We start from the raw sequence: 7,614 nt of genomic DNA on the forward strand, positions 1-7,614 counted from the left end.
TCATGTCTATAAAGTTGGTGATGCCATCCAACCATCTCATTCTCTGTCATCTCCTTCTCCTGCCTTCAATCTTTCCCAGCATCAGCATATACACATGCCTCTCTTATATTTATTTATTTATATAAAAATGTATTTATATATATTTCCCAGCATCAACATCAGCATATATATGCCAATGTATAATTTCTCTGAAAAATAAGAATTGGTACAGAACAAACTAAGTCAGATGACCTGGGATATATTGGGTTGCACCTAATGGAAGTTCTTGACTTAAATTCTTACAAATACTGTTAACTATTTTATTATCTATATTGCCTGTTTTGTAAAATTATTTTTTCTTACATTACCAAATGTGTGACTGAGCCTCTGATAAAGTGATGGCTTGTAGCTCCATATGAGATCGATGACTGTAATAGTGTAAGTTTAGATATGAGAAGAAGCAACAAGAGTGAATGTTTTCTTGGGCCATAGAGACTAGTAAGAAAGGTGGTCCAGAGACTTTCTTAAAAAAAAGTATCTATTTATTTATTCATTTTTGGCTGTGCTTGGTTTTCATTGCTGCTCACAGACTTTCTCTAGTTGTGGTGAGTGGGGGCTACTCTTCACTGCAGTGCTCAGGCTTCTCATTGCTGTGGCTTCTCCTGTTGTGGAGTGTGGGCCCTAGACATGTGGGCTTCAGTAGTTGCAGAGCATGAGTTCAGTAGTTGTGGCACCCAGACTCTAGGACACTGGGTCAGTAGTTGGGGCATATGGGCTTAGTTGCTCCATTGCATGTGGGATCTTCCCAGGCCAGGGATAAAACCTGTATCCCCTGCATTGGCAAGTGGTCTCTTAATCACTAGACCACCAGGGACGCCCATCCCAGAGACTTTTGGCTACTTTTAATACGGCCCAGTCCTGTAAGAGCACATTGAATAGCCTATCAGCAAAATCTTCATCACACCTGGAAATGAGCATCCTTAGCAGTCTATGGGGTCACACAGAGTCAGACACAACTGAAGCGACTTAGCAGCAGCAGCAGCAGCAGCAGCAGCATGGAATGAAATGATCATGAAATGCTTCCAAATACAAGGTCAAATTTATGACAATGAGGAGGCCTTATCACCTACAAATTAGTACTTGTCACCAGCACTTTCTATCTACCTCTCCAAGGATTAAAGCATTGGAGCCACTGCAACTGCAGACCTCCAGCATCTTGAAAGGGGTTCACGGGGGAGATCAGGAATGAAGTGCTTTGTGCTCTGAGAAAAACTAGAACAGGACTTCAGATAATTAGATGCTTTCAGGAGAATATTTTATGAGCCAAAATTCCGGCATCTCTTCATACCTAGAGAAACACTAAAATCATTAATGATGACATCTGCTTTAGCTATTAAGGAGAAAATTCCCATTAAAAGTGCTATGGTTCAGACATCCAAGATATTACTAGGTGATACTATGGGTGTGTTTCAGACAAGTTCTTATACTTCTTGAGAACTTGTTTTATGAGCCCTGTCAGACTTGATGTCCCTAGCCATTCATGAGACAACACTAGCTGTGTAGCTGGTAGCCGGTAGCTGTAAACTTACATTTTCAAGTGTCCTCTTGTAACTATGACACTTTTTAGATGATAAAATTGCTTTAGATCGTATATTACAAAAAGAGAAAAAACATGTGTAGTGACCAACAGCTCCTGTTACTTATGTGTTAATACCACATCAAAGGTTAAAGTTGACTTGGTTAAAACTAGGCAACCAGCTACAAGTCTCCTCAAAGTGTCAAGTCCAGACTGGGTGTCATGCTTATTCTCCTGAAAAGAAATGAGATCTATTTTGTTATTAACATTCAGGTGGTCACTCACCCAGCTACTTCTAACTGGATCTGCTACACTGACACCAGTCACAGTGGGATAATAGAAGTAGACATCTATATGTATATATATCACTCCAAATGGTTCCATTCCTTTGGACAGAATAACCCAAGAGCTGACTCTATCTGAACCAAGATCAGAATTGCTACCAAATGTAACCTAGTTCTTACTCCTGCTTGGATCCCTGGTTATAATAATTCTTTTACTGGTCTTTGGAGCCTGTCTACTTAATCTACTTGTCTAGTTTGTTCTTTTTAAGGACACAGTGTTTTCCCAGACAGGATGATGGTACTGCAGATGCTCCAGCCATTCCTCAGGACAGATTCTGCTGGAATAGCAACAGAAGTCACCCTGGGCCACTTAATGGGACAGGACAAGAACTCTGTGACCCTGGCTAGGCAGGGTCTGTGAGCCCCATGCTAGCCTGAAGAAGCTACAGAAGATAGACCTTCAACCATCCTCCCAATAAAGATTTCTTGGGGCTCAGGGGGATTTGAGGCCAGAGATAGATAGGCTCCAGGTTAGACGTTTACAACCAGCCTCCTGTTTACACTTCCAGATAGAAATAACAACAGGAAGATAGTAAATAGCAGAACTTCTGTCTCTGCTGCTAAGTTGCTTCAGTTGTGTCTGACTTTTTGTGACCCGCCAGGCTCCTCTGTCCATAGGACTCTCCAGGTCAAGATACTGGAGTGGGTTGCCATTTCCTCCTCCAGGACTTTGTCTCTGGTGGACACTTTATGATAACAGTAATGGCAAGGGCAGAGAGGAATTGAGCCCTCTCATTAGTTAAGAGATAGAGAGACTACATATTTCTCATTCTTGAGATCAAGGAGATCTTCCTGGCTACATGTGCATAGACAGGATCTTTGAGGGTCAAAAGGGGGCACCACCCTGTAATAGGTGATGTCAACCTACCCATAGGCCTCTTTACTAGAATGCATCTTGGCTTAAGAGATGTTCACACACAGGGAGGACTGTGAGTTAAAGCAAATACGGACTCAGAGCCAAGCGAAGAAAGATGACTGGCCAAGAGGAAACATGGAAGAAATGACCCAAATAAGTGATTCAAAGTACCACAAGGGCACGACTCTCTCAGCCAGCCCTGTGAGTCTATTCATATGTACTCTTTTTCCTTCTAATAAACAATTTACTTGTTTCACTACTTTCCATCTGTCTGTGGAAATGCATTTCTACACAACTGACAGGCCAGGGCCTTGTCACTGGCCACCTGCTCTCACGGTCTAGTGGCTAGGATTCAATGCGCTCACTGCCGCGGTCTGACCTCAATTTCTGGACTTCACTCCCTGGCCAGGGGACTGAAATCCTGCTCAAAGCCACTGCAGGCTGGGCTGCAGGCCACCTGACAGCAAAGGGAGTCACAGCCTGGAAACTGGCCTGACTCCACGCATTTCTATGACCTGCAGCATTTGACCACAACAGCATGTTTTAAAACTTGGCTCCTCCTGGGCTTCCTGGCCACCACACACTGGCCGCTCCTCCTCCCTTCCTCTGAGGTCTTCTCTCATCTGCCCTCCTCTAAAGGTCAGTAATCTTCTAGGCTCTATTCTCCTCTCTCTCATTTGATTGGGCACAGAACATGAACCCTCTTCTTCAGACGTGCAACCACATACCCACTGTTGAAATATGTGCTGAGCTAAAGCTGAGTGTGGGGAGGGATTTTTTTTTTGGTGGTCAGTGGTTAAGACTCCATGCTCCTGATGCAGAGGGCCAGGGTTTGACTCCTGATTGGGGAACTAGACCTGACTTAGTGCAGCTGAGAGTTCACCTGCCACAACTAACGACTCCGCATGACTCGACAAGGATGGAAGATCCTGTATGCTGCACCTAAGACCCAACACAACCAAAGAAATAAACAAAAATAAGTATTAAAAAAATAAAGTTGAGTGGAGACCAAGTGTGGCTGAATGTCCAACTTGGGATGTACAAGTGAGTTCTAGCCTTGTTCCAACCAGGGTCTGTATCCACATGGAAGATTGCTACTGTTACTGCTACTGCTGCTGTTATTGAATGAAACTTGAATCTGCTCATCTACGGGCAGTAAAGCCAACCTACTGACTCCTGGCTGCGGTGAAGGAAAGTGCAGTGTTTATTGCAGGGCACCAAACAAGGAGTCCGGGACAGCTAGTGCTCAGAAAGCCTGAGCCGAGTTCCCAGTGGGGTTCAGCAAGGCATTTTTAAAGGCCAGGTGAAGGAGAGGCGTCCCAGGGCATATGATCAGCTCGTGGACAATTCTCAGATTGGTTGATGGTGAGGTAACAGGGCAGTGTCGCAGGGGCTAACATTATCTGTCTTTAGGTGCCGGTAGGTTTCAGGGCTGTGCTCATGGTCATCAGGTAGTTAATTTCTTCCATTTGGAGGGAGTTTTAGCTTCCGTAAAAAGCTCAGGAAGTGTGCATCAGATGCTGTTTTCTAGGAATTTCAGAGAGGAGCTTAAAGCAAAGGTGTGGGGAAGGGAGTCTGTCCTGGAAAGGCTCTATAAGGTTTTGTTTGACCACCCTGCTTCTGCTACAACTGGTATTTTGGTTGGCTGAAGAGGAACTCAGACCTTATTGTAGAAGGAAACAGCTTTCACTCCCATCACCACTATTACCAATATCCTTTTGCATCCATGATGGTCATGGGAGTTTTTTTATGACCAGCTTAAGAAGGAGGTATGAAGATTTGGGTCTGAGGCCGTGAGGGGAGGCAGGGACAACAGGAGTGAAGAGAGGATGCCATGGCATCTGTATCTGCTGGTCTCCACAGAACAGGTTTGTGCCCCCACTGTTAGAAGTGTAAAGAACATATACTATAGAATTGTTTATCAAAAATCTTTTCTTAGGAGGTGGGTGGCATATATAACACACATAAAGAAAAATCTGGATTTCCCTGGTGGTCCAGTGGTGAAGAATCTGCTTTCCAATTCAGGGAACACGAGTTTGATCCCGGGTTCACAAACTAAGATCCCTCATGCTGCAGGGCAACAAAGACACCACAACCACTAAGTCTGCACGCCGCAACAAACAAAGACCCAATGCAGCAAAAAAGTAAAAAAGAAAAATCCATAAAACGTAAGTGGACAGCAAGAAGAATTGCTATAAAGCAAATATTCATGTGGGGCTTCCCTGGTGGCTCAATGGTAAAGAATCTGCCTGCAATGCAGGAGATGTGGGTTTGAGCTCTGGCTTGGGAAGATCCTCTAGAGAAGGAAATATCAACCATTCCAGTATTCTTGCCGGGAAAATCCCATGGACAGAGGAACATGGAAGGCTACAGTTCATAGGGTCGCAAAGAGTCGGACATGACTAGCAACTGAGCATCCATGCATGCAAACACTTGTATAAATAACCACCACCTAGATCAAGAACTAGAACAATCAGCCCTCTAAGAGCCAGCCCCCTCATACCTCTTTACTTTTGAAACCTTTCCTTCCTACCCTCCAAAAGGAAACCATGTTCCTGAGTTTTTGGTAATCACCCCTTTTGCTTTTCTTTGCACTTTTATCACCTTAGAATGAATCTCTGAATCATGTCATTTGATTTTGCTTGTTTTGAGCTTTATGTAGATTTATTGAAAATACTTTTTTTGTGAGTGTTTTCTTTCACTTAACTTCATGTTTGCGAACTGCATGCATGCTCTTGTGTGGTGTGCATTCTCACTGTTCTTTGGCATCCCATCCATTGTGGGAATTAACCACACCTTCTACCTTTGAAGGACAGTTGGGTTGTTTCCAATGTTTGGCTTTTACAAAGATGCTGTCTGTAGGGCTGTTTTCTATGAGAGCCTTTGTGACTGTTGGGGAATCAAGCAGTTGCAGTGATGCAGCGATGGGAAGGGCCGCTCGTGTGCAGAATCCACTCTCTGTGGGGCCCCGAGACCTCTCTGCATTGTGAGCATTGGGACGTGGCACTTCAACGCCAGCACATTCTCACAAGGGACACTGTCAGCTGGGGTTTCTTGATGTGGCTTCTTGCATCTCAGTCTGAAGCAGAGAGAAAGAACTTGGCAACTTCTGTGTTTTCAGACTGCAGTGGAACACTGGTGTGGGAGTGCAGATGAAGTTGCTTTTTGTTCCTGCCATGCTGCATGACTTGTGGGATCTTAGTTCCCTGACCAGGTATTGAACCTGGACCCTCTGCAGTGAGAGTAGAGAGTCCTAACCACTGGACTGCCAGGGAATTTTCTAGATGCGGTTTCTCTTTGGATATAGGAATGGGGTGCAGGTGATAGGCTGAAAGGTATTGTGATTTGGGTTTAAGTGTAAATGTCTATATATTGAATCCACTGTAGCCTAGTTCTGCCACAACTGTTGACTACTGAGGAAGGGCCTCTTGTCAGACCACCTCGGTGGGTGAGTGTGTTACTCGCTGGGTCTCTGATGGGTTTTTGTTGGTGGCACTGGGGTAGAAGGGCCTGCCCCCTTCCCACTGACTAAGCATACAGCTGATACAGATCATCAAGATGACACTGAAATGAAACACTCACATCTGTGCAGATCAGCAATGACTGGGGGTGATTTTGCAGGGTCTGGAAGAGCTGCCCTTTGTGAGAGAACCAGGTCTGGCCCCATGCACTGTGTAAATGAAGCAGAGTTTCTTTTCTTGCCTCTCTCTGTTTCAATGAAGATCATCTTCCAGAAGCTCCCAGTATCCTGGTTTCATAGATGCAATTATGTGATCCAAACTGATTAAGCTCTTATGTGTCAGGCACTGGTTGAAGTACTTTTTATGCATGTGCATTTACATCTCAAGCATCACTCTGGGTGTGGAAATGTATATCGGTCAGCTTTTGCTGTGTAACAATCCCTCTTCCCCCAAAGATAGTGTCTGAAGATAACAAACATTTCTTACATTACTATGGGCTTGTTGGGGGTTTATTCTGACCTGGGCTGGCCTGGCTGGAGCTGGATAGTCTAGGAAAGCCTCACTCACATATCTGGCAGTTGGCCTGATGTCAGCTTGGGTGACATGTCTCTCATCAATCAGCCCACACTTGTTCACATGGTGGTGGAAAAGTTCTTAACAGCAAGAGAGAGTAAGCCCTAATATGCAAGCCATCTCCAGCTTCTGCTTGCATTGATTTTGCTGCTGTCCTATTGGTCAAGACAAGTCACACAACTAAAATTAGAGTATGGAAGAAACCTTCTCAAGTTATGGTAATCAATTCACTCTAGACTCTTATCACCCCCATTTTACTGATGAGGAAACTGATGCTTAGAGAAGTTAAGGAACTCGCCCCAGCTCACACAGCTCCTATTGAAAAGAGCTCAGCTTCAAGTCCATGTCTATCTGGTGGTTAAACTGGTACCACAACTTCTATTTATATTGCCTCCTTCCTCAGACCTGAGCACTTGTGTCCCCGTGCACCAGCTCCAGAGAGAAGAGATGAACTCAATTAACCAGCCTCCCCCAAAGGGCCACTCAGCCATAGAGCCTGGCAGTTGCCTTTGCAGCCAACTGGCCTTAGCATCCTCTGCAGCTCTGAAGAAAAAGTCCTCATGAATTCAGGTATTGCACTGGATTCTCTCCCCTGGATTAGTCTTGGGCGAGCACATTCCATAGAATGTAGGAAATAGATGGAAAGAATAAAAGATGGCGGTAGAAATGGGCCATTACGCTGCACATAAATGTACTAGCTCAATGGGCAACCATTAAACACCTGCTGTGTCTGAGCTAGATCCTGGTTGCTCAGGAGAAGTGCAGACAGGGGAACAGTTATTCTCTAAAGCGCTGTTTTCAACAATATGTGTTAAGGTAACGTGT

General features: G+C 44.6%; 1 non-coding gene across 1 annotated transcript; it reads right to left on the reverse strand.

Annotated features, from left to right (window-relative positions):
• Window positions 1-5,957: 5,957 nt before the first annotated feature.
• On the reverse strand, window positions 5,958-6,030 carry TRNAE-CUC (transfer RNA glutamic acid (anticodon CUC)). Its single transcript has one exon. It is a non-coding gene; the product is annotated as a tRNA-Glu (tRNA).
• Between the last annotated feature and the right edge of the window lie 1,584 nt (window positions 6,031-7,614).

This window comes from Muntiacus reevesi, chromosome 2 (assembly GCF_963930625.1).
Source record: "Muntiacus reevesi chromosome 2, mMunRee1.1, whole genome shotgun sequence".
Classification (NCBI taxonomy): Eukaryota; Metazoa; Chordata; class Mammalia; order Artiodactyla; family Cervidae; genus Muntiacus; species Muntiacus reevesi.